Here is a 26,669-nt window from a genome sequence, read left to right on the forward strand (position 1 = left end):
CATCAGCAGTGTGATTCTGCCCCCTTAGAAATGCGTGGCCCTCCCCTACAGAAAGCTGGGGAACACCCCTAAGCTCCAAGCAGACAGGCCCCAAACAGGGATTGCTGTGGAGCCCTGAGCTCCCGCTTGGATTTGGACTTCTGAGTGCAGATCCCTCCCTGCCATCCCAAGTGGAGGCCATTGCCAGGAGAGCGTGCTCCATGGAACGTCCCTGACTCAGGGCCTGAAGAAGAGGAGCCTCTTTGGCCTTCCTATCAGGAACCTTTCAAGGCCCACGGGTCCTGTGTCTCCCAGCAGCCAAACTCCCAGGCCCATACTTCTACTCATCTCCAGCTAGACCGGGCACACACACACACCTAGCCAGAGCTGCGTGTTTCCACCCTCCCCCGCCCCCCCCCACACGTTTAGGACAACACTTGACCAACTTCATTGAGCACATAAATGATGGGGGAGTCCCATCTAGCAAGCTCCAGGTAAGACCCAAGCAGCAGGGCACATCAAGACATCATCCATAATCCTAACTACTTAGGAAGCTGAGATCTAAGGATTGCAGTTCAAAGCCAGCCCGGACAGAAAAGTCCATGAAACTCTTATCTCCAATTCAGCAGGAAAAAAAAAAAAAAAGCCAGGAGTGGAACTATGGCTCAAATGTCAGCCTTGAGCTAGTCTAGTGCTAGCCTTGAGCAAAGAAGCTAAGGGTCAATACTCAGGCCCTGAGTTCAAGCCCCAGTAACCCCCAACCCCCAATACACAAACCATCATCCACCTCTCTTCCCAGGCACCTCTGTCCTCAAGGTTCCTAATCTGCAGCCCCTCATTCATCATTATCCAGCCCACCCCAGGGACATCTGATTCTGTTGCTCTTGTGATGGTTGTATGCACCAGAGTTGTATATAATTGCCAATCTGCATTTGTACTGGTGTGATCACACCATGATGCAATGCTAGCCAAAAAGAAAAACCAAAATGTTTACCTTCTCTACAGCCTTTTGGAAAGCAGACATACAGTGGCATTGGAATTCGCTTCTGCAAATGAAAACGATAGTTTGAAGACGCCACTGCATGTTATGTAAACGGGCCTCTTACAAGTCCAAACTTCCAGCACCTGAGCCCCGCTGCCCACGCAGCCCCATCTACCATGGACCAGCTCCGCCTATTCTTCTTCCTCAAAGGATTTCTTGCTGGGCAACACACACAAATCTTTTTCAGGCCTGAATCTTTTCTCCCAAAAAGCCCACTTCAGGCTTTGTAAGACTTTCATTGAGGGTGGAAAGCAGAGCAGGTAGGGGCCGGGGGGAGCCCCTCCTTTTACTTCCTCCAACCACAGGAAGCTGCGAAGCTCTGGTTCCTGGAAGCACAGGAGGGACCAACAGGAGGATAAAGACGGACCTGGTCCTGTGCCTACTCTTCCTGGTGGGCTTCAGCGTGGCTGACAATGCCCTCCGGACAATGCCCAGCATGTTAGTGTCAATACAGATAGGCTGCGTGTGTGCATGTGTGCGTGTGTGTGTGTGTGTGCATGTGTGCGTGTGTGTGTGTGTGTGCATGCATGCATGAATGAGAGAGACAGACAGACAGACAGACAGAACTTGCACACTATGGGGCTCCTAATGTGACTGTCGGGGTGAGAATGTGGTGCCACTGTTTTACATCTGCCAGGTAAGGGTCACACTAAAGATGCATGACTCCTCAACAGACCACTAGCTCCCCAAAGGAGTGGATCTCAGAGGTCTACATGCTGCTCAGACTGGTGAAGAGAAATGAGACAGAGCAACCAGATGGGGTAGAGGAGAAAACTCAAGGGAGTGCTTGAAGTTCTGCCCTGTCCCGCCACAGAGGTGACAAGTAGTGATGACACCCCCGAGGTAGAAGGAACCTCAAGCCCCATGTCATCCAGGGAGCTGTGACAGACACTAGGGTGTACCCCCCAGTGACCATCCCCCAACTCCACTTCTCTAGTCACCTCCATACCAGCGGCTACAAATCTAGACGCTCACATTCTAGCCTTCTTTGCATCTTGAAGAGACCAGGTGACCTGATCTTGGCCAATGAGATTGAAGCAGAGGTTTAACAGGGGCTTCTAGAAAAGCTTTTCTGATCAAATGAGGCATAGTCAATACTGTCTCCTTGTCCCTCTCTTCTTGCCTTGATTGAGGATATGATGGCTACAACCATAGCAGCCATTTTGCTACATGAGGAAAAGGCCAGGAGAATCGCAGAGATGTAAACCCTGTTGTTTGATCAAGCCAATGCTAGCTGCTGTGCTTCTCCAGAACTATTCTTGTAAATAAAAATAAATCCCTGTTTGGTTAAGCCGTTGTTAGTCAGTTTGTATTACTTGCAACCAAAAGCATTCCTGTTACTAAAGAAAAAGACCAACCCTGACTGCCCAGTAATACTTTAGAAGCCATACTAAAAGTAAAGATGTCTCCAAACATGTTGGATCAGGAAGCTGGAGCTGTACCTGGTTCTCTTTCTCTGTTCCTTGCCAGTTTGAGACTGGCTCCAGTCTGAGAACTGAAGCTAGCATGTCACTAATTCAATTCCTCTGCGCCATCAGGCATGCCCTGGGTGGGGAGCCTGGTGGGCCTAGCATGTTGGTATAGCTGCCCTTCACCTGGATTGCCACGGAGGCCTCCTCCTAACTGTCCCCTCTAGTCTGTCGGCAACAGAGTAGCCACAATGGTCTGAATCCTGATTCAACTTTAGGCAAATCTCATCTCTCTGCACAAAGCCCTCCACTGGCCCACAGAGGACTCCTTCCTGTGCCCTTTCAGGTCCTGAGTGTCCAGCTCCTCAGAGAAGCTCATCTTGACCTTCCTACCACTCTCTGGGGCTCCTGCCAGCATGGCCTCTTCCCAGTCTGTAGCATGTCCACCGCATGCCCTGCCGCCAGCTGTTCCCAGACAGCAGCATCCTTCCTTCTGGGAGCACCCAGTACTCCTCACTTTCCGCAGGCTTTTCCCCAGGCGCCTTCTAAACAAAGACCAATTCAAAAATGTCAACATCCACACATTTCCTATACACCGTTAAGGACTCACATCTCAGAACATGTCAGATTGTGGCTGGCATGAGACAGAGCTGTAGCTTCAGAAAGTGGCTGTCCTTCTCTACACGTAGTAAGACATAAAGATTAGATGGTCTGCATGCTGTGTGGTAGACACTCACCTAGCAAATGTGAGGCCCTGATTTCAGTCTCCAGTATGAAAAAATAAATAAAAAATAGAAATAAATTAAAGCTGGATACCAGAGGCTCGTGCCTATAATCCTAGCTATTCAGGAGGCTGAGATCTGAGGATCGTGGTTTGAAGCCAGCCTGGGCAGAAAAGTCTGTGAGACTCTTATCTCTGATCACAACAACAACACTCAGAAAAGGCCAGGACTGGCATTGTGGCTCAAAGTGGTAGTGCACTAGCCTTCAGCACCTGGAGGCTTAGGGACAGCACCCACACTCCGAGTTCAATCCCCAGGACTGGCATAAACAAACAAACAAAGCAGCACGTAATTGGGATGAATGTCTGTATATTCAAGGCAGGGAAATAGCCTGTACCACCAGAGATTGGCGATTGTGGCTGCAGTGAATCTGAATAAATACATTCTCTTCCACTGGCTCTTGTGTGCCCTGAGAGACCGCCTAGTGACAATACTGCAATTTACTGCCCTATTCCAGACCTCCATCTGTCCCATCATTCCTTGCTGTTTCTTATTCTTTGCCTAATATAAAAGCATCATGCTCCAGTCATGCCTTCAGCCCTCACCTGCCTATGAAGACCCTGAACACATATTAAGTTCATCAAACTTGGGTATTTTTCTCTTTTTCATCAGTCCTGGATGTTTTTCTCTTTTTCATCAGCCCTGTACCAGTTCTGTTCCAGCCAAGAAGTTCAGGGGTAGAAGGACATCTCTCTTCCCATAATCTCCCTGCCCTCCCTGCCTTATTTCTCCTTCTTCCCACTTACTACCAACAAACATAATGTGAATTCTATTTAGTTATCATGTATTTCCCCTAATAATATTGTTAGCTCCACAGGATAGGGGTTTTTGTCTGCCTTGTGTCTGATGAGTCTCGTACATAGGACACAGAAAATGTTTCAGAAGTGTTTGTGGATGGATGGGTAGATGGATGGATGGATGGATACTTGGGTGGATAGATGGATGTATAAATGGATACATGGTGGACAGATGGATGGATGGACGGGCAGATGGAATAATGGATGGATGGCTTGAGTAGATGGATGGTTGGATAGATGAATGAATGGATGATGGGTACTTAGATGAATGGATGGGTGAATGGATGGATGGATGGAAAGTTCCTTCTCTTCTCTGCTGCCATATGTCCAGCCTCCTCCCAGCTTCAGCCTCTTAAGAGCCAGAGGAAGCCCTACTTGACCCAGAGAGATCAATTGGATACAGAAGCCCTTCTCTAGCCACTAGGATTTCATCAATACAATGGTCTTATGCTGGAAACTTCCATGTCAGAGATTCATGGTTCTTGCACACCACAGGGGTATCCAGGATCTTCATGTTACCCCTGAAGGCCAAGGTCACTATCACTCAGTTCTGACACCCTTGAAGAAAGGAAGGACAGTCACTCAGCATTAACCAGGCTCCAGCTTACACACAAAGCCTAGATGACAATTCCTGTTCTCACTGAGGCTGCACCACCCCACAGGGCCTGCTTTGGGTTTGCAAGCCATTCTCTTCCATGTCAGACCAGCTGCAAGCCCAGATCCCAGGAGCAGGTGAGGGATCCACCCTCCCTGGCTTAGTAATGTGGGACCCGGGGAGTGGTCTCAACTAAGTAGTTTGAACAGAGGACTCTCGCCCGAACTTACAGTAACTCCAGTCCCCAGAGGGACGGTGTTTCTCTTGCCTTATCTCCAGTTCTGGCCCAAGACCTGTGAACTGAGGTGTTCAAAGCAGTTGCTAACAGATGTCAATAATGACCACCTCGTTGGTGAAGAGCCAGCAATGGGACCACAAAGACAGGCAGATCATCCAGTCCATCATGTACATGAAGACGCCATTCCCCAGTAAGTGCAGGAACTTGCCTAAGACACACAGCAACTTCACAGGGAGCTGTGGGATTCACGCCAGAGCCATCTGTCCACAATGTCTGTTCTTTCCACTGCAGCCCAGGCCTTGCTCAGAGAGAGGCTGGTGGAGGCTCTTGTGCCAGCCTGAATGTTGGCTGAGGGATTCAGGGAGCTGCTTTAACCTCCATTTTCCCATCTGGTCTGGAGAGGTTTAGCCTCTACCTAAATTTTTTTTAAATGGCTTAGGTCAATGGAGACCCGAGTTCTGAGGTGAGAAATGATCCCTAGCTGTGGCTGGGATGCCAGTTATGCCTCACCCCCAAGCCCAACCAATAAGTAAGTCAGAATCTACCTTCCTGAGGGGACTCCTGCACCTTGCAAAACCAGACCCGTGGTTGAGCAGTACCCTAAATAATTCGGCTTTTCATTGTACCCCTAAGTCCCCAATCCCCAACTCCCTGCTTCCCACAGGACCTCATTTCAGCCAGACCTCCCAAGAGGTCTAGCAGTAAAGTGTCCTTACCATAAGTATTTAGCCAGCCCAATCTCATCCTGTGGGGATGTCTCGCTCTGTTGGATGCCTATAACTGAATACCACAGACCTAGTAGCTTAAGTAACAGAAATTAGGTTTCTCACAGTTCCAAATTTCAGGTGCCAGCCTAACCTGTTTCTGGTGAGAACTACCTGCTATACATGTCCTCACCGGTGGTTAATGAGAAAGGGGAGAGCAAGCTTTCCGTTATGTCCTGATCTCCTCTGATCAATCTCCTCTAATCCTAACTTCCTCCCAAAGACCCCATCTCCAAAAACCACCACACCCATTGGGGAATGCAGCTTCAATATGGGAGTCTTAGAGGGATACAAGCTTTCAATCCACAGCAAGAAATTGTTCAAGCTGACTGACTCCCCTCTGGGTGAAGCTGTGTAGTTCCAAGCATAATCCGCTTTGGAGCAACTATAAACTCAGTTTTCCAGATTAAAGGATGCTCACCCTTGAAAAACAGGCTTTGTAATGAGGTGATACAGAAGAGAGAATTCGATCCTTATCTAAAAACATAGAAAGCACCCAGTGCTGGTGGCTCATGCCTATAATCTCACTCAGGAGACTGATATTTGAAGATTGTAGTTCAAAGACCACCTGGACAGGAAAGTCAGAGAGACACTTATATCCAATTAACCACCAAAAAGCTAGAAGTGGAGCTGTGGCTCAAATGGTAGAGCATTAGCCTTGAGCAAAAAAGCTCAGGGACAGAGCTTAGGCCCTGAGTTCAAACCCCAGGACTAGCATGTGCGCGCGCGCGCACACACACACACACACACACACACACACACACACACACACACACACACTGTGTCAGAGGACATAGTACAGCCTGATTCAGTGATTTTAATGCCTGTGCTTCAAGGACAAAGGGCAGATGAAACTCGATTGTTCATTAACTCCTCTCCTCCTTTCTCAGCTTTAATTAGAGTAAACCAAACACACAAAAACAAACACCAGAACAATTCCAAAACCCAACTTCAAATCCTGACTCTACCACTTAGTAGCTGTAATTTTAGCTGGGGGGTGGGAGGGATGGGAAGGAGAGAGAAAGAAAGGGAAAGGAAGGGGAGTAGAGGGGAGAGAGAAAATAGGAAGGAGAGGGAAGGAAGACAATAGGAGGGAAAGGGAGGGGAGGAGAGAGGGAGAAGAGAGAGAGGGGAGGTAAGGAAAGGGGAGAAGAGAAGGGGAAGCAGAGAGAGGAAAGGGAGGGAAGGGCCAGGAAGAGGGGAGGGGAGGGAAGAGAGGAAAGGAGAGGGGAGGAAGGAGAGCAGAGAGAGAGAAGGGGAGGAGAGGGGAAGGAAGGGGAGAAACAGGATGGAAAGAGAGAGGGAGGAGGGAAGAGGAAAGAGGAGGGGAGGAGAGGAGTAGAAGGGAGAGGAGAGGAAAGGGGAGGGAGGAGAGGGGAGAGGAGGAGTTCCCTACTCTGAGGCCCTGCCTTCCAGCTAATCATGGGGTCATATCACAACGGACCTCATGATTGTTGAGGAAAACATTATTTTCCTCTCCTACAGCACTCTTTAAAATTACACCACTTATTTAAGAGAGGGAGAGAAACATTTTTAACAAGAACTGCTAAGAAGACTCAGCTATCCCTGGGAGGTAGCACTCAGGACCTAACAGTGCAGGTTCCCTAGGTTCACAGGAGCGTTGTTGTGAGGTGGACACCCTCCTCTTATGGTTCCCCCGGGCTCCAATCTGCTCAGCTGTGGTCCTGCAGGGCCAGGGAGAGCAGAGGCTAATTCTGCAATGCAGAGCTGGCTTCAAGTCCCAGCTCTGGTATTTACACAGAGCTGGAGCTCACTCTCCACACTCCACACTTGTGACAGGGTAAGTGAGCACACTCCTCACAGAGAAGCTGGTGTCTGCGAGTTTTCTCACCTGATCCACCAATGCTACCATTACCCCCATTTCATCTGGACCCATGTCTGCTGACTCTTATTCTGGCACCCCTTGCTCTTAGGGAATTTTGCAAGGCACCCACATCCAAGCTTTCCCATCTGTGCCCAGCCTTTGAGGTCCCCCATCACTTAGAGCAGGTGGCACAGCCCACACCCAGCTGACACAGGAAACCCCCAGAATAAGACTTCCAGGCCCATCCCACTCCAGGTTTAGAAACAGCCAGCCACTAAATGGAACACCAGGGTCCGTATTCCAGCCCATGGCCCAGGAAGCTCAGGGAAGAGGCAGGAGGGAGAGAAGCATACATTAAACCCCTACCTAGTGCCAACAGGTTGTGGGTGTAAGAGGATAGACCGGAGGCATCAGCCTCAGCACAGTTTCGAAGGGCAAAAATTCTTATTCCCTCTCACTGTCTCCTGTCAGGATATCTTGTTTTGGTTTTGGTTTTGGTGCAGTCCTGGGGCTTGAACTCATGGCCTGGGTGCTTTCCCTGAGCTTTTATGCTCAAGACTAGCACTCTACCACTTGAGCCACAGCTCTACTTTCAGATTTTTTTTGGGGGGGGGGCAGGGGTGTTAGAGTTAGAGATGAGAGTCTCATATACTTTCATGCCTGGGCTGGATTCGAACCAAGATCCTCGGATCTCAGCCTCCTGAGTAGCTAAGATTACGGGTGTGAGCCACCGGCTCCTAGCTCCTGTCAGGATATCTTGATGGGTGGCAGGCACAACTGTAAAAGCCAAGGTTTCAGGCTCTGAAGCCTGACAGGGTTCAAAATGTAAGAGTTCAGGAGGATCCAGCTCAGCCACACAAACCTAGGATTGACCCCCACCCTATTATCCCAGGTTCAGGCAAAACCCCAGGTATGCATGAATGTGCTTGACATGCAGGCAGGGCAATCTACCTAAGCCTGGCTGGAAACATTGCATCCTGGGCCCAACGGAAAGCCCCCCACCTCCCTAGACCTAATGGCTTTTCATTAACCTCTGCTTCCTTGCTCAGATCTCATAAAAACCCAATTCCAACCCTACCTCCTTGCACAAAATTTGGCCCCCAAAACTCTACTTCTGTGAGTGCTCAGGCAGGTAAAACAGTCTCTCTCTCTCTCTCTCTCTCTCTCTCTCTCTCAATCTCTCCTTTCCCCCCCACTTAAACTCTGCCACTTGCTGTTATGAGCTAAAATTAGCTTCGAGTAACTTCTCCCTTCTTCAGAAACTGAAGGTATTCAAAAGGTCAATTGGAACAAAACTAGAGTTGAGTATTGGACAGGTCAGTTTGGGGCTCTTGGGAATCCCCACCCAGCACTCTTCAATACAAGTATTTGATAAGCCAAATACCTTGGTAGAACAAGCAAACCCTGGAAAAATGTAGCCCGGCAAAATAATTTGTCTACTTGTTGATTAAATGCCATGAAGTCTTCTCTCTAGCACCACATGATGGATGCGCCATGTTGGCATGGTGGTAGCTCAGCTGCTGTTTTGCACCAACTCAGTTTTGCACAGACTCAATTCTGTGACCCTCCCCTGATATGACCAGCCCAGGCGCCATTATGCCATGTCACATGTCAGTTAGTGTTTTATGAAAGTTTTTTGTTGTTGGCAAAGTTTTGTATTTTAAACTGACCACGCAGTTCCCTCATAATTAGGCAAAGTAATACCTCTAAAATTCCAAAAACTTTAAATACCCAATTTTAAAATCTCAGCATGCTGCATAATCTGTGCACAAATATGTTTATTTGTCTATATGTAAAATATGTAAACCGTTATGGTTCCAAAGTTACCAAGTATTCTGCTTGCTCAAAAATCATTGTCAATGGAAGCTGTGATTTAATCTGAATTGCTTTAAAACGTTGTGACCTGACTACAAATCAAAGAAAAAACAGGCAGTTTTAAAAGGCCTTGGGAAAGGAGTTGGGAGGGTGGTTTCCTTTGCAAAGTAGATGAAGTTGGTAATTAAATTGCTGTGATTTATGTCATTCCTTAGGGCCATCTATGCTAAAGGTTAAATATTGTACCTCTGACCATGGCTGGTAAACTAAGACTAAACTAACTAAACAGAGAAGTTTCTCTGTTTTCTCCCCTGTGTACTGATCAACTCCCTTTAAGATCAAGGGGCCAGAGTGACTCAAGATGCAGTTCATTCCCATGCATGGGAAATGCCTGGGAAGCAGAACAAAGTTGTCACAGCTGCCTAAACCAGTGGCACCAGCCTGCAAAAGCCAGTGTGAACCAGGTCTTTAACCAGTATATGTAGGATTTTTGCAGGTAACCAGCAGAAGGTGTGATGATCTATACACATTGGGAGATGCCAAAGCCTTACCCAGACTAGGGCCTTGCTCCATTACACATAATCGAAGCCTGCTCATTTGGGAGGAAAAACAAAACAAAACAAAACAAGCCACTTCAGATATTTGTTTCTATTCCCTTCTACCTTGTTAATCCCCACGTTAGACAATAAGGGGTGTAGGAGCAAAGGATGTAAGTTGACTTTTATGCTATTTTGCAATTGGATGTATTTCTAAAGGAAAAGCTAAGTCTAGATTCTTGGTACAGTGCTATTGCTTGTCTTTTTTTGGGGGGGTGGGGGGGTCTGGTCGTGGGGCCTGAACTCTGGGCCTGGGTGCTATCCCTCAGCTCTTCAAGTCAAGGCTAGTGCTCTACCACTTGAGCCACAGCGCCACTTCCGGCTTTTTTCATTTTGCTTACGTGGTGCTGAGGAATCGAACCCAGGGCCTCAGGCTGAGGAATCGAACCCAGGGCCTCAGGCATGCAAGGCAAGCGCTCTACCACTGAGCCACCTTCCCAGCCCCATTGTAATTCTTGCATTAAGAAAAACTGTTAATTTCCTAAAGGTAACTCAGACTGCAGAAAAAAAAAGTGGTCAGTTTAACCTTCCGGCCAAGAGGTAATGGGTGTTACCCAGTGTTTTAACAGGGCATTTAAATACAAATTGAAGTGACTTTTTAAAAAAGGGATTTAAAATGGCATCCCCTTTGTGAAAATTTGGGAAGCTGTGGGGAGTGGCTGGCCTCCCAGAAAAAGAAAAAGCTCAAAGTCAAAATTGTCCTAAATGGGGCTGGGAAGGTGGCTCAGTGGTAGAGCGCTTGCCTTGCATGCCTGAGGCCCTGGGTTCGATTCCTCAGCACCACGTAAGCAAAAAGAAAAAAGCCGTACCTCCCCCACAGTATAACCCCTGCTTTCACTATATTTGATGTCAGTATAACTTGTGGAGGAGATGGGGAAAAACCAGTTGTTTAAGGATACAGGTGGACCTGTTGCAACAATGAGAAGTACAAGTTGTCATGTCCAAAACGAGCTTTACAATGTCGGTGCGGGGAGGGGGGGGGGAAGGAGAAGGATTGGGATTGGGGGGGAGGGGGGAGGCTGGGAAGGATGTGAAGGGTAAACCAAAGGAGGAGGCTGCAATGCTTGGTAAGAAATGTACGCATTATCCTGCCCATGTAATTGTAACCCCTCTGTACAGTATGTTCACAAATAAAATTAAATTAAATTTAAAAAAAAGAAAAAAGCCGGAAGTGGCGCTGTGGCTCAAGTGGTAGAACGCTAGCCTTGAGCTGAAAAGCTGAGGGACAGCACCCAGGCCCAGAGTTCAGGCCCCATGACCAGACCCCCCCAAAAAAATTGTCCTAAATGTTTATCTCAAAACAAATTAAGATTACCAAGATGATTGTTTATTACAATTTGCCCTTATAGGTTTTTTTTGGTAACAGTTTCCAGCAGGCCCACAGTAAAAACAGGACAAGTTTGTCCAATGTAACATTGGCCCTTAATAAGTTCCAGGTAAGACTACACTTATAAAACCACTTCCAATGACCTTCTTTGTTGCTTTTAATTGGAGTAAAGTGGCCCTTTGTAAAGACTCATTGATCTAAAACCTATGGCTTGAAGCCAGCCTGGACAGCCAAAGTCCCTGTGAGACTGTTATCTCTAATCAGTCAGCAGAGTGCTGAAAAGCAGGCATATTTGCTTTAGAGTTCAAAGTGGCAGAGTGCTAGCCTTGAGCTGAAGTGCCCAGGGACAGCACTCAAACCCTGAGTTCAAGTCCAGCAACCAACCAAGGAAAATGCCAAAGATGCATTTATCCCAGCATGGAGAAAGGCACTCCTGGGACCCTGGCAATGATGGAGCATCCCGAGGCAGAAAGCCACTGCTTGTTGGATGGCAGAGATGGTATCAGATCCTGGAATCACTTGTGCTTGGCCCTTCAAAACTTGATCAGAACCAAGAGGTCATGGGAAGATAGTTTGTAAGCATGCCTAATGCCATGTCTGTCTAACTGGGCAGGAACTTGCCAGTCATTTATGATAGTGGGTAGTAAAAGCTAAGGTTTTAAAATGTGAGGGATAATTTAAATCCCAAACCCCCTGTATCTGCTCAAAGTCCTAATTGGCAGTGACATTTGAGCTGGTCCAGCCACATTAGTTCATCTGTTAAAGAAAGAAAGATTGTGAAACTGCGGTTAGGTCCCTATGGAGATCTGTCGAAAGGCCTACACAAGCAGGCATTGTTGGGGCCACTAGAGATCAGGTTCCTCAGCCAGCCAGAAAAATGCTTTTACAAACCAGAGTGTAAAAAAGGATGGTAGGGGAAATATAAAGGAGTATGTAACAATGCTCAATAGGAAATGGACTCATTACCTTGCTCCTACAATATCTTTACAATAAAAAAGTATATTTAAAAAAAAGGGCTATGCAGCTGTAGCCCAAGAAAAGGTCTGTACATTTGTTAAAAGTTACATGTTGTATATAAGCCACTTTAAACAGGCTGCCCAGAGGCAATAGGAGCTACTCAGAGTGCCAATCAGCTGTACTTCAAAAATATCTACTGGGTTTTATTTTTAAAAACTCTGGCAAGTAATTGTTAGTCAATTTTTAACAAATTATAGGTACTCTCTATCTCCAGTTATCTCCTTGTTGCTTTAATTGGGGAAAAAAAGGGCTTTTGTGACAAAAGACTCCTTTTTCCACAGTTCAAAGCCATCCTGGGCACAAAGAATCTTTCTAAAACTCCATCACCCAGCTAACCAGCAAAGAGCCAGGCTGGAGGTATGGCTCAAGAATCTCACCTCTAAGTGTCCAGGCAAAGGCTAAAAGTGGCATTGTTGCTAAAAGTGGTAGAGCACTAGCCTCAAGCAGAAATGCTCAGGGACAGTGCCCAGGCCTTGAGTCCAAACCCAGTAAATGTCAGCTGGGACAAGCTATCCAAGCAATGGACGCTGAGACCCTCCCAGAACGAAGTCAGTTCTACAATAGAAAATCGTGGAGAGGAGTAAGAAGAAATAACATCCTAAATGGAGTCACTTTACACTTGCCCTTTCAAAATTAATCAGAGCCTGGAGATCAAGAGAAATAGTTGCTTGCCTACCTAATACCCATGCCTGTCTACCTTCTGTAACTGGACAGAAAGTTACAGTCTTGCCTTTGTTACCTATTTGTATTTATAGTAGCCTTTGACTGGTACTCCCAACCAGTCCATTATGCTCTCCCCTAGCCAGTTGCCAAAAGATCCTAGATACCCCCTTCCTGCCCTGAATCTAGGTATTCTTCCTCCCCAGTTATGGGCTTATACTCCAAATGGAACTTTTCTGGTCCATAGCCAACATGTGTTCTCCTATGTCATTCATGTTAAATGACCTTGTCACCTTGTCAGCTTTTTGCCTGATCTTTCCAAAAGTCTCTTTCAACAGGGTAACATTCCCTGCCCAGAACCATCTGGGAACAAGTCAAGGTTATCCTGTTACTACAGGCAACCAGAAACATCACTTACACTGCCCTGCCTTGCCCAGTACAGACCTGGACCCTAAAAACTCAAGCTCCGGGGACTCCTTGATGCCCCTAGACCAGCAGGAAGTAGCTAAAAAAGCCCATGACACCCATTGGCTCTGGTACCTTTAAATATTTCTGCTACCCCCCTAAGGTTACTGTGATCCTAAAGCAAGAAAAGTCTTACTCCTCCTCCTCCAGGATGCCGGGAGTCAGGTACCATGCTATGTCTCCAATCTGAGATAGAAAAGGCAATTTCAGGTCTTTGATAGCCCCTTCTGGGAATCAATCCCTCCATGGCATTTCTCTCTTAAGGTATTAGCAGCAATTTTTGCTTTTTTATTGTGTCTTGCATTTTAGATAACTATTGTCATGGAAAAAGGAGGACCTTTACCAACCAAACTGTCAAGCAGATGTTTTTTTGGACAGTATCTGGCCAAGCAATGAAGCAGGAACCCCTGACTACTTCACCCCTTTACAGCAGGAAGTAGCTCCAGAAGAAATGACCTCCACCCATTGCCCTCCCCCTTGGCCTGGTATCCCTATTTTATTAAACAACAAAGTGGGAAATGTTAGCATTATGCCCACCTTTGGTCCTCAGCTCCACCCAGACCTGAGCTCCTACCAGCCCGGGAGTTCCCACCACACAGCTGGCCTCTCCCTCTCTCCACCCAGACCCACTTGAGCACCCACCTCCCTCACTTCCTGCCCCCAGTGTCTCAGCTACCTGAATAGGGACAGATGCCATGTGCTCTCTCTCCGAGGGAAATATGACTCCTCTAATAGACCTTGTAATAATCTTTCTCCTGTGCCTGCTTGCCTGCCTGCCTGCCTCCATGTGGTCCCCTGGGATGGGTGTGAAGGATTGCTTTCACCCCCAAACTTCCCAACAAGAGTTACTTAAACTGGCCTTCAACATCTTTAACATCTTTATCAGGATGAAGAAGCCAAAGAAAAAGAGGAGAGACTTTCTAAAATCAGATACCAACTCTTGGCTACAGCCAAGCAGCCAGATCATGACCAAAACAGGCCTCTGCTTAGGCTCCTTCACTAATCTATCACTGACAGTGGCTTGTTGGCACACATACTGGGGCCAGTTTCTTATCTCTTTTTCTTCCTTCATTGTACCTCCTCCTCCTCTTAAAATTTAAGAGAAGTGCTACCTCCTGCCCTTGAAAATCTGGTTTGGGCACCTCCCTCAATTGTCTTTGCTGAATGTCTGACTCCTAGGAAGAGACAAAGGCTACTCTGTAGATTTTCCTGCAATCCTCACTCTTCTACCAAGCTTACTCCATCTTCACTCTAGGTGTTCAAAGGTCAACTCATATGCTAATGTGCATCGTTACCAAAACTGTTTTAAAGGTTTTCTATTCTTGTTATCAATGCTTGTTTAAACATAGAGATTCTGTTAAATTCTGTTTGTTGTTGGTAAAATTGTGTCCTGAGTTTTGCCTTGCATTTTGTTTGGTGTTTTCTGCTTTTCTAGCATTGACCAAGTGGTTCTATCAGGCAATGGACAAAAATGTCTTTTGCCATTGGAATTCCAGAAAACATATGGCTGACTTGCATTTTTAAAACCAAGCATGCCTTGAAACTTATGTGCACAAGGAGGTATGTGTGAACATGTTCAAAATAATCTCATTTAATACATAAAAACTGTCATCATTGGGCTGGGGATGTGGCGTAGTGGTAGAGTGCTTGCCTAGCATGCATGAAGCCCTGGGTTTAATTCCTCAGTACCACATAAATAGAAAAAGGCAGAAGTGGTGCTGTGGCTCAAGTGATAGTGTGTTTCTGAGTTCAAGTCCCAAAAAAACAAAAAAAAACAAAACAAAAAAACAAAAACTGACATTCTAGTGTAAAAAAAAAAGTATTCTTTATTTTTTCTTTTTGTCAGTCCTGGGGCTTGAACTCTGGGCTTGGGTGCTGTCCTTGCACTCTTCAGCTCAAGGCAAGAGCTCTACCACTTGAGCCACAGCGCCACTTCCAGTTTTCTGGTGGTTTATTGGAAATAAGAGTCTCACAGATTTTCTTGCCTGGTCTGGCTTTGAACCACAATCCTCAGTTCTCAGCCTCCTCAGTAGCTAAGATTACAGGTGTGAGCCACTGACGCCCTGCAAAAAAAAAAAAAAGTAGTCTTTTCTATCAAATTAAAGTGCTTCTGTCTTGCAAATTGATATTTTTGAGTACTGGTCTGTCTTTGACTGCAATTATAACTATTATCTGTGCTGTTTATTACCAGCAGTCATGTGAGGAATGTGAATCTTGTGTTAAAGGAGTTAATTACCAAGTGTGCTGCTTGTTTGAAGGAGAAATCTTTATCTGTAGAAGTAGTAAAAGCCCCACTCCTTGACAGTGAGATGGAAAAAAACATAAACCTTTGTAACCTTAGTAATCAATTACACTTAGAATGTGAGCCTAATTCTTTGGCAAGGAGGAAGGACAGCTTGGATTGTGATACATACCTGATGAGCTCCTCCCTCTACCCCAAACAGCCTGACTGTGGGTAGAGTAACAGTAAGTTAACCAAGACTTAACTGGCTCTACAGGCCAAGAAGGAAAAACTGCCCAGTTTAAACTCAAGCTGCAAAGAAGCTCATCAGATGTGAGTGTGAACAAATGTGTTTAAAAAATAATCCAAAACATGGGCTGGGAAGGTGGCTCAGTGGTAGAGCGCTTGCCTTGCATTTATGAGGCCCTGGGTTCGATTCCTCAGCACCACATAAGCAAAAAGAAAAAAACCGGAAGTGGCACTGTGGCTCACGTGGTAGAGTGCTAGCCTTGAGCTGAAGAGCTGAGGGATAGTGCTCAGGCCCAGAGTTCAGGCCCCATGACCGGACCCTCCCCCCAAAAAAAGATAATCGAAAACACAAATTAAGGAAAAACCAGTAAGGAAATAAGGAAATATAAGGAAAAAGAGAACCTTGAGAAAAGAATTGAGGAAACAAAATAATGGTTTCCTTTGGATAAGAAAGGATTTGGGAAGAATCATCTTAAATATTTGTTCAAACAGACAAAGGAAGAAATTAAAACAAATCCAGAAGGCTCAAGTATGAGTATGTCTTAAAGATAGAGCTTACGAGTAAAGTTGGTATGTAATCAAGTTGGCTATGATTTAAATAGATCAAGATTAATAATACACTGAGGTAAAACCAACATCTCATCCTTTAAGTCCATCTATAAAAGTAATTATTTGTACAAAGCAAAGTTTACTTAAATGTTTGTTTATGCTAAGGTTCTTCAAATGAACACTTTTTCATTGAATGTCTATTTTTCACGGTCTAATGTCTGTTTCCCAAGTATGTGAGCTGCCTTAGATACAAAGCTGACAATAGTTTCAGTCTTAATTAGTATACTAAAGTGTTGTATTCATTTAAAAACTAGATAGTTTAATCAGTTGCTGTTTTACTATTGAGTTTTATCATTGCAGATTTAATCTCTAGAGCATTTAGTAAGACCCACAGTGGGAAAAATAACTTACAAGAGTATTGATCACACTTAATTTCTATTCTTAACAAGTTTCAAGTAAGCCCTGCTTAAAAACTTTTCTATTGATCTCCTTGTTGCTTCGATTGAAAATATAGAAGCAAAAGACTCCTTTGATCTGAGGATTGTGGCTCAAAGCCATCCTGGGCAGACAAGTCCATATGAGACTCTTACCTCTAATTAACCAGTAGAACGCTAGAAGTGGTGCTGTGGCTCAAAGTGGTAGTACTAGCCTTGAGAAAAAGAGCTCAGGAACAGTGCCCAGACCCTGAGTTCAAGCCCTGTGACTGACAAAAAACATCCCACCAAGACACAGATACCTTCGGAACAAAGTTTGTCCTGGCAAGGAGAGTCCATCCAGAGGAAGATAAAAAGGAATGGTTTCAGATCCTAAATGGAGTCACTTTGTTGTTGCCCTTTCAAAAGTAGCCAGAGCCAGGAGATCAAAAGAAAATAGTTAATAAGCATGCCTATCTAATGTTCATACCTGTTTTTCTTACTCTTAGACTCAGGATAGTTTGACTTGGCACATACCTGGGTCTCCCATCCATATTCTATAGTCCACACTCTGTAGTCCAGACATCTATAGCCCAGATATCTATAGTTCAGTTACAGGAAATGATCAAGGCCTCTCAACCAGCCCTTAACCACTCCAATCTAACACTAGCTTCTGACTGGTTATTCTTAACCAGTCTACCATGATCTCCCCTTCCCAGTCACCAGAATCCTAAATACTCCCTTCCTGCCCCCAGTCAAATTATATGGAAATTTCTCCTTCCCTGTAAGACCACAACTAGGTTTGTGCTCCAAATGGAACGTTTCTGGCTTGTGACAGGATGTGTTCTGTGTTATTCATATCAAACTGGCCCTACCATCTTACAGCCTTTTGCCTGATCTCAACTCAATTGTAGAGACATCTCAATAGATGATAGGAATCATCCCCAAAAGGCATCCTGGTGGGATTCCCTATCATAATGATATCCCTGGCTGGCCCTTCTATTGGGACCTTTATAATCATCCTCTTCTCCTTCTCAGATCCTGTTTTCTCAAACTTTTTCAAAATTTTCTCTTTAATAGGATAATAACCTGCACTCAGGGCTCTACCTGGGAGCACATCAAGGACATCCTATTATTGCAGACAACTGGAGACTTTGCTTACACTCTGCCCTGCCCAGCACAGAACTGAACCCAGAAGAGAATGCAGCCCCAGTGATTCCTTGATGCCCCTATGTCTGCAGGAAGTAGCTAGAAAAGACCATAATGTCCCTAAACTTGTTATACCACTTCAGGGTTTCAAATGATGGGAATTTGCTTTGTTCTCATAACTCCATGTTTCTCCCATGGCCCACTGACCACCCTCCCATGGAGACCTCTCCTTGTGTTCAGGAAAACCTCAACCCTAACCTTATCTGAAAGCACAGGATAGGCCTTATCTGAAAGCACCATCAACATCAGGATGAGATCCCTACAATAAAATCCCAAATGGAACCGTTTGCACCATAAATCCCAGCAGGATAGTTCACACGATAAATCCCCAACAGGAGCAGACAAATTCCAAAGAAGAGTCCAACCTCTTTCCCAGTCTCCTCTTCCAGCCCAATCTTTTTTTTTTTGGGGGGGGGGTCCGGTTATGGGGCCTGAACTCTGGGCCTGGGCGCTGTCCCTCAGCTCTTCAGCTCAAGGCTAGCGCTCTACCACTTGAGCCACAGCGCCACTTCTGGCTTTTTTCTTTTTGTTTATATAGTGCTGAGGAATTGAACCCAGGGCCTCATGCATGCAAGGCAAGCACCCTACCACTGAGCCACCTTCCCAGCCCCCCAGCCCAATCTTTTTATTTATCCAACGACCCTATATGAAGGACTTACCTACCTCTCCTCTCTTGGCCCAATCTTCTTATGTATCCAAAGATAGGATATGAAGGATCAACCTCCACCCTATTATTCCAGGTGCATACAGACATCATGCAAAACCCCAGGTATGCATGAATGTGCTTGACATGCAGGCAGGGCAATCTACCTAAGCCTGGCTAGAAACATCCCATCCTGGGCCCAACTGAAAGCCCCCCACCTCCCTAGACCTAATGGCTTATCATTAATCACTGCTTCCTTGTTCAAATCCCATAAAAGCCCAATTCCAACCCCACCTCTTTTGCACAACCTCCATACTTGCAGAAAGGCTGTGTCCCTCGGTGTTATGCCTCAATAAGTAGTCCTAACCTGTTGAGAATTGAGCCCAGCCTATTCTATTTTTTTCCTTTCTCCTCCATTTTCCTAGTAACCTTGGACAGGTCACTTAATAACTAGGCTTCTCACAGGTCCAATGTGTTTCAATAGCTATTGCATCAGGAGATTTGAATTAGCTAAATTGACAATAAAAAGTTTGTGTGTGTCCATGTGGACAGCATCCAGTAAAAATTCATTGTTACTACCCTCCTGTTTCCCAAGAGTTTAGTACCTCATATTTTCTGCTGTCCCTTTGCCACACATTTCTCTCAGTGCCTGAGCTTGCCTGGTATTATTCTTCCCTCTCCCATGGCCAATCCACCTCTAATGACCTCCACAGACTCACTTTTGGAGGAGTCATTGCCCTACACTTTCTCATCTGGGCGCTCAATGTGTTCCCATACTATCTAATCTAATCTATGAATTTTTATTGTGGGACTGTGATTTGAAGTCAGGGCCAGGACACTGTTCTTTAGCTTTTTCATTCAAGGCTAGCTCTACCACTTGAGCCACAGCTCCAACTTTCATTTTTTTAACTTGTTTTAATTGTTATTATAAAGGTGATATACAAAGGGGTTACAGTAACATAAGTGAAGTAAAGAGCGCAATTTTGTTGTTGTTGTTGTTTAAAGTTTTTTTAATTTTATTTTATTGTAAAGATGCTGTACAGAGGGGTTACAGTTACAAGAGTAAGGTAATGAGTACATTACTTGTCGAGCATTGTTACCCCCCTCCTTTGTTGTTCTTCCACTATCCCTACCCTCCCTCACCTCCCTCACTCCTTCCCACACTCAAAGTTGTAAAGTTCACTTCCAATATACTGTCCCGTGGGTATCTTTGTTGCAATGGGTCATCCTGTGTCCTTGTTTTAGTGTTTTGTTATTCCCCTTCCCCTCCCCAAATTAGACAAATGTATATACAAGATGCAGGGTACCAAAATCAAGTACAGTGGCAACAGGAGATATACCATAGGGGGAAGAACATACAAAGAAATAAAAAAAATGACATAGTACATTCAAAACAACAACAAAGAAAGACCTCATGTCCATATCTTGGGGTTCATTTTGCTTAGCATTATCTTATATGGTCATATGTACATAGCTTTTGAGCTCTTCTGCTCATGTGATAAAATTATCCTAGATGTATACTAATTATTGCAAATGAGGGAAACCATGGGACCTATATTTCTTTGGGTCTGGCTTACTTGACTTAGTACGATTTTTTCCAAGTCTCCATTTCCTAATAAATGGGGTGATGTCATTCTTTCTGATGGAAACATAGAATTCACCTCACTTCTGACTTTTTGGTGGCTAATTAGAGAAAAAAGCCCGTGAACCACTGGCTCTGAGCTGTTTAGTATTATTTCAAAACAACATTTAAGAAGTTCCCTTCCATTCTAATCTGATGAGTTAAAACCCAAGAAAGCCATGCCTGTAGAGGTGGCCTGGCTCTTCTCTGTGCTTCTCCTTTCCCCACATTGGACAGTTAAAAGACTGTTTCCTCAGATAGGACACTAGGATCCTGTGGCTAGCTCCAATCAAGGAAATTCCACTAGGATACAAGTCACCACAGGGTTGAGAAACCCCAGGGGACTCATTCTCTTCCCCTTAGGTTATCAAGTACTGGGGCTTGTTGGCTTAGAGCTAAAATTGAGTAGATATAATCTTTTAAACAATCATATAAATGATATGAATGCTAATGTAGCTCAAACTGTATAATTTGTTTAAAGAAAATCATTAAAACATTTATGGGCATAAAAAAAAACACTGTAGGAAACATTGTAACAAATGTGTGCCTTGAGGCTTAAACTGTAAGTCTAGTTCTTAAGACCCCAGAAAGTATGTAGACACTGACAAATAAAGAAATGGTATTATTAGTCAACACTTTTTTGGTAGCAAATAATAGACACTTACCTCAAGCACATTCTAAAAACAAGCTGAATTTTTAAAATACTTACCTTAAACTTTAAATTTATGGAAAGATACTAAAATCTAGGTATAAGAATCTCAAAAGCCTTCGCTAAGATTCTATTTAAAAAAAAAAAAGACTACACCAAGGTGTGATAACCTGTCAAAAATCAAAAACAAACAAAACAGCCTAGAAGCAGCCAAAAAAAAAAAAAGGCAGTTTGTAAACAACATACCTTCCATACAGCTACTGGCAGATACCTGGTATTTAAAGCATTGAAGGAAAAACCTGACAACTAAACCTTTTACCTGGCGAAGGAAGATAAAGGCAAAAGATAAAGGAATACTTATAAGACATGCTAAAGGAAGTTCTTCAAACTAAAACACCAGAAAGTTAATTAGTAATGAAAAACTCATTTGTTGGGAGCCAAAAGTTAAGTCTCTCAAACATGATAGGCTTAACTATCTCACTGGAACAACCTGAGGCTGAGTTTACAGAATCCTACCTTTTCACCACGCCCTAAGTAAACACCCTGCAGCTACTGAAGATCACCTTTGCACCACGCCCTAAGTCCAAGCATATAAATACCCTTGTGTGAAAAATAAAATTTGGCAGCTTGATCAGAATCCTTGTCTTGCTGTCCTTCTTCATGTCTCTTGTCCCTTCATTCCTTCTCGCTTAGGTTCACCGCCCTCGTTGAAGTTCTGCGGGTCGGGAAAACTGGCGCCCAACGTGGGGCTCGAGCCTCTGACTAAGGAAGGAACGCCGTCCTCCGGGATAACTTGGCCAAGTACAGTCCGAGATCGCGAAATCGCCTCGACAGACCCTGCCGAGAGACAGATCCAGGAGGAGAATGGGGACGGCGCATGGTGAGTGACCCACTATGGGACAAGCAATATCGTCACATGGTATATTTCTGTCAGACCTCAAGGAGGCCCTCAAGACACGGGGAACGCCGGTTAAGGAAAAGGATTTAGAATTCTTTTTCTCATTCAGAGAGGACTTGTAGGAATCATAGATGAAAAAATGGCAAAGAGTAGGAGATTGTTTAAAAGATTATTATGAAATCTTTGGTTCAGAAAAGGTTCCTGCTACGGCCTTTTCCTATTGGAATTTGATTAATGAAGTTTTAAAATGTTCTCTATTTGATAGTGGAATTTTAAAACTTGTAAAAACAGGAGAGGAGGTTCTCCAAAATGCCTCTCGGCCCCCAGCGTCTTGCCCATCGGTTGTATTAGATATGACTGCTGGTCAATTTACAGAAAATCCCTTCCTTTTGTGGCCAGGCCCTTCGAGGGCACACTGCCCCTCCAGATTCAGATGTTTTTTCTCTCCCCGCTTTACCTAACCTGGCACCTTTACGCGAGACCCTTCAACATAGGCGAGAACACCTCCAACTTTTAAAAGAACTGCGGTCCCTTGATTATGAACTCCGCACACTGGCCTTGGCCGATACACCAAAACCACCTAATAAAATTAAGGTTAGATCACGCCATCAATCAGTCCTTGCCTTTCCAGTAACTCGGAGCCAGACAGGACCTCAGAGGGTGAGGAGGATGAATCAGAAGAGGAGGAAAAGGAGGATGAGGAACAGGATAGTGGGGATGAAGAGGAACAACCCACCCAGGGAAAAGGCCAACAAGAGTATAAGAGGCTTAGCCTCCGGTTTGTTGAAAAGCTTAAAAATGCATGTGCCCAATATGGCCCGACTGCCCCTTATACGTTAGCCTTATTAGAAAACCAAAGTGCGCGCTGGCTCACCCCTAATGATTGGAAGTTTCTGGCCCGCGCCACCCTTAGTGGGGGTGATTTTGTTTTATGGAATGTGGACTTTAAGGAACAATGTAGAGAGACTGCGCAAAAAAATTTGGCTAAAACATCTTCAAAAACCTGGACCTATACTAAACTTTTGGGTAATGTGCCCTTTGATACCAATGCTAAACAGGAGCGCTTTCCTACCGGACTTTTGGCACAACTTCAAAATGCTGGTCTTTATGCTTGAAAGCGTCTCCCTCAAAAGGGATCGGCTACTACTTCCCTGGCAAAAGTTAGACAGGGGCCAGATGAACCCTACAGTGACTTTGTCTCAAGGCTTAACTTGGCTGTGGAAAGGCTTCTTGGGACTAGTGAAAGTGCCTTTGTTAAACATCTTGCCTTTGAAAATGCTAACCCGGCATATCAAGATGTCCTCCAGCCACATAAAAACAAGGGTGACCTCTCTGAGTTCATCAGGCTTTGTGCTGGAGTAGGAACCGCCCAGCCATGGGACTCACCATAGGTGCTGCTTTTACCAAGGCATTTCAAAGTTCAGTCCCCGGCTCCTGCACTTGTTTGAATTGTAAACAACCTGATCACTTTGCACATGAATGTCCCTTGGGCAAACAAAGCCAAGGGGCAGTGCCCTCCCAAGCTACTGGTAGACCACTCCCTGCCACTCTTTGTCTTTTAGATCAAGAACTAGCAGCCCCAAGGTGGCTGCCAGAACACTTGATAAAACAAGTGAATGGCTTATCACAACCCAGGGGAAACCTTCCCCTCCCCCCAGGATGATGCCTTTTCTCTTACAGATGCAGCTAGAACTCCAGACTTGGACCTTCCTGTTTGAATTTACTTCTAAGCCCATACAGGTTCATCACCATCGCCTTGATATGGCAGACCAAGGCATTGAGATCTAGGATTTACCCCAGGCTTTTAATTAGTGTTTTGCCATAAGCTTGTTCCAGTGGGAACCCCCCCCCTTCTTTTTCTTATTTAGAAAACCCTTCTCCTTATTCATAACTCCTGACCATTCAACAGGGCAAGACCTATTGCCATAAGGGATAGGTTCGCCCCTCCTCCTATAGGCCCCTCCGCTTGGGGGAGGATGCACCTATGGGAGGAAGAAAAAATGCTCAAATCAAGGGTGCAAGTAAGACTGCAGGGGGATGGATCCACGAGATCCCAAAACCCAAGACCCCTGAGTGGCAAGCTCTGGTGCATGACAGTTGGCATGCATACCCACAATCCGTCTCCTCAAAAAACATGCCAAAGCCTGTAAAATTCCCCTCCCCGAGTGAGGACGCTCGCTCAGGAGCGGAGAAAAACCCTGGGCCCTTAGAGGAACAGAGCCTCTGTCACCCCCTTAAAAAGAGCAGCCAACAATTGATGGTCAATTTTCTAAATAAGAAAGGGGGAGATGTTGGGAGCCAAAAGTTGAGTCTCTCAAACATGATAGGCTTAACTATCTCCTGGAACAACCTGAGGCCGAGTTTACAGAATCCCACCTTTTCACCACGCCCTTGTGTGAAAAATAAAATTTGGCAGCTTGATCAGAATCCTTGTCTTGCTGTCCTTCTTCGTGTCTCTTGTTCCTTCATTCCTTCTCGCTTAGGTTCATTGCCCTCGTTGAAGTCCTGCGGGTCGGGACACTCATTGAGAACATAGCCAAGCACCAGTGGCACAGGCCTGTAATCCTAGCTTCTCAGGATGCTGAGATTTTAGGATAGTGGTTCAAAGCCAACTTGCATAGGAAAGTTCTTAGGACTTTTATCTCGTTAACCATCGAAAAGCTGGAACTGGAGCAATGGCTCAAGTGGTAGAGCTACAGCCTTGAGAGAAAAGGCTAAGGGACAGTTCCCAAGTTCTGAATTCAAGCCCAAGTACTGGCAGAAAAAATAAATCAAGTTCCTAAAATCCATTGGTCAAATAAGAAATTAAAGCAAAACATTTAAATTTCTGAGACAAAGGAATATGGATACACAATACATCAAAATGTGAAACACAACATAAAAGAGTTCTCAGAAGGACATTTTATAACAATTTTATGACTATACTAAAAAGGAAAATTTTCAACAACTTGACATTCATCATCAAAGAACTAGAAAAAAAAGATGAACTAATCCAGAAAGACTAAGGATCTATATCATTTGGGCCCTTAGGTTGACTTCTGAATAGAATGAAAATTGCTAGTTGGAAAACCTGGCAAAAGCCAGCATGCAATAAAGAGTTAACTCAGACCAGGCACTGATGGCTCCCACCCATAAGCCAACCTAAAATGGAGATGCAGATCTAAAGAGTGAGATTCAAAGACAGCCCAAGAAGAAGAAGAAAAAAAGAACACTAAAATCTAAAATCCTGAGAAGTTCTTATCTCTCCAATTAACCAGCAAAAAAAAAAAACCTGTAAGTGGAGATGTGGTTCAAGGTGTAGTAGAGAGTCAGCCTTAAGAGAAAAAAGCCAAGTGAGAATGTGCACCTGAGTTCAAGCCCCAATTCAAGCATGACAGACAGATAGACAAAGACATAGACAGTTAATGCAACCATGTTTCCAGCTATGCACATGCCAAAGGATGGGCTGACCCTTGTTCACCTCTTGTGACAACCTCTATATTCTGGAGACATCCTACCTGAAGAGGATATCTCTGTATTGGGATCTTGAACTGCCCAGCCACATTTGTTCTCATAACTCCATGCTGTTCCCATGGGGCACTGACCACCCTCCCCTGGGACCCCTCCTGGCTCTCAGGAAAACCTCACCTCTGACCTATCTGGAAGTAGAGGATTGCCAGCATCAAAAAGATACGTCTACCATAAAACCCCAAACGGAATGGTTTGCACAATAAATCAATCCTCAGCAGGAAAGGTCAAAGAAATTCCAAAGAAGATCTCACCTTTAAATGTATAAAAACCTAACCCTCCCCCCCTCCTCATTCCTTTGTTTCTCCAACCTTGCTTGGTGCTACATGGAATTCCTCTGCAGCAATGATGAAAGATTGCTCTGGTCTGTTGAGGTCTCTGCCTTCTTTCTCTGCTTTTATCTACTTGATCTTTCCCTAACATTGCTTACATTCCAAGTGTCACTTATAGGGGAGGTCTTTGGACCATGTCCTGACCTCTCAAGATGCTGGAGACAAAACAGCTTAAGTCCCACTCTGGAACCCAGGTCTCTGTGACTGATCATGATAACTATGGACATCAGGCCCAGGTCTTCCTGTGTGTAGTCATATATGGTTGCTGGAGAACTAAATGCTGTCCCTACAACTCTGGGAAGAGGAAGTTGTGCCAGCTCGCTCCTGGGCTCCATACCAGGCAGCCTTTATCCTTGCTGATTTTCACCTGTGTCCTTCCTAGAAGATAGAGTATATTCATGAGCTTAATGATTTCTGACTCTTCTGAGATTTTCTAGCACATCATGCATTGTTACTGAGGTTGATCATGGGAATCCTCTGACACATGGAGATAAGTTATGAACATTACTTAGTATTTTATCAGGGTTCATTCTTTTGCGGGGGCAGAGGGGAAATACTGGGATTTGAAATCAGGGCTTCACACTCACTAGGCATGTATTCTACCACTTAAGCCATGCCACAGCCCCTTTTGCTTTGCTTTTGTTGTTATTTTGCATTGTGTTGTTTTGTTCTTCAGATAGTCTTGAGTTTTTTTCAGGGCCAATCTCAAACTGACATCCTCCTACCTCTACCTCCCAAGTGGCTGTGATTACAAGCATGTACCAATGCACCTGAAATTTTCTTAATTTCTTAATTGACCACAAGTGCATAAGATGTCAACATTAGAAGAAGCTACATGAAGCATATATAAGAATTCTGGCCAGGTGCTAGTGATTCACACCTGTAACCCTAGCTACTCAGAAGGCTGATCTCTGAAGATCTCCATTCAAAGCCACTGCAGGCAGGAAAGTCTTATCAATCACCAATTAACCACAGAAAGAAAGAAAGAAGAAAAAAAAGAAAGAAAGAGAAAGAAAGGAAGGAAGGAAGAAAGAAAGGAGAAAAGGAAAGGAAAGTGAACTGTAGCA

The 26,669-nt window shown here is 44.8% G+C and overlaps 1 protein-coding gene across 1 annotated transcript in view; it reads left to right on the forward strand.

Annotated features, from left to right (window-relative positions):
- The window catches only part of Fam107a (family with sequence similarity 107, member A), a 27,919-nt gene extending 14,458 nt beyond the window's left edge, over window positions 1-13,461 (forward strand). The window contains exon 5 of the mRNA XM_013010576.1: window positions 13,448-13,461. The gene's annotated coding sequence lies outside the window, so the exon portion shown is untranslated. The remainder of the gene's footprint in view (window positions 1-13,447) is intronic.
- Window positions 13,462-26,669: the final 13,208 nt, after the last annotated feature.

The sequence above is a fragment of the Dipodomys ordii genome, unplaced genomic scaffold (assembly GCF_000151885.1).
Source record: "Dipodomys ordii isolate 6190 unplaced genomic scaffold, Dord_2.0 Scaffold12, whole genome shotgun sequence".
NCBI lineage: Eukaryota > Metazoa > Chordata > Mammalia > Rodentia > Heteromyidae > Dipodomys > Dipodomys ordii.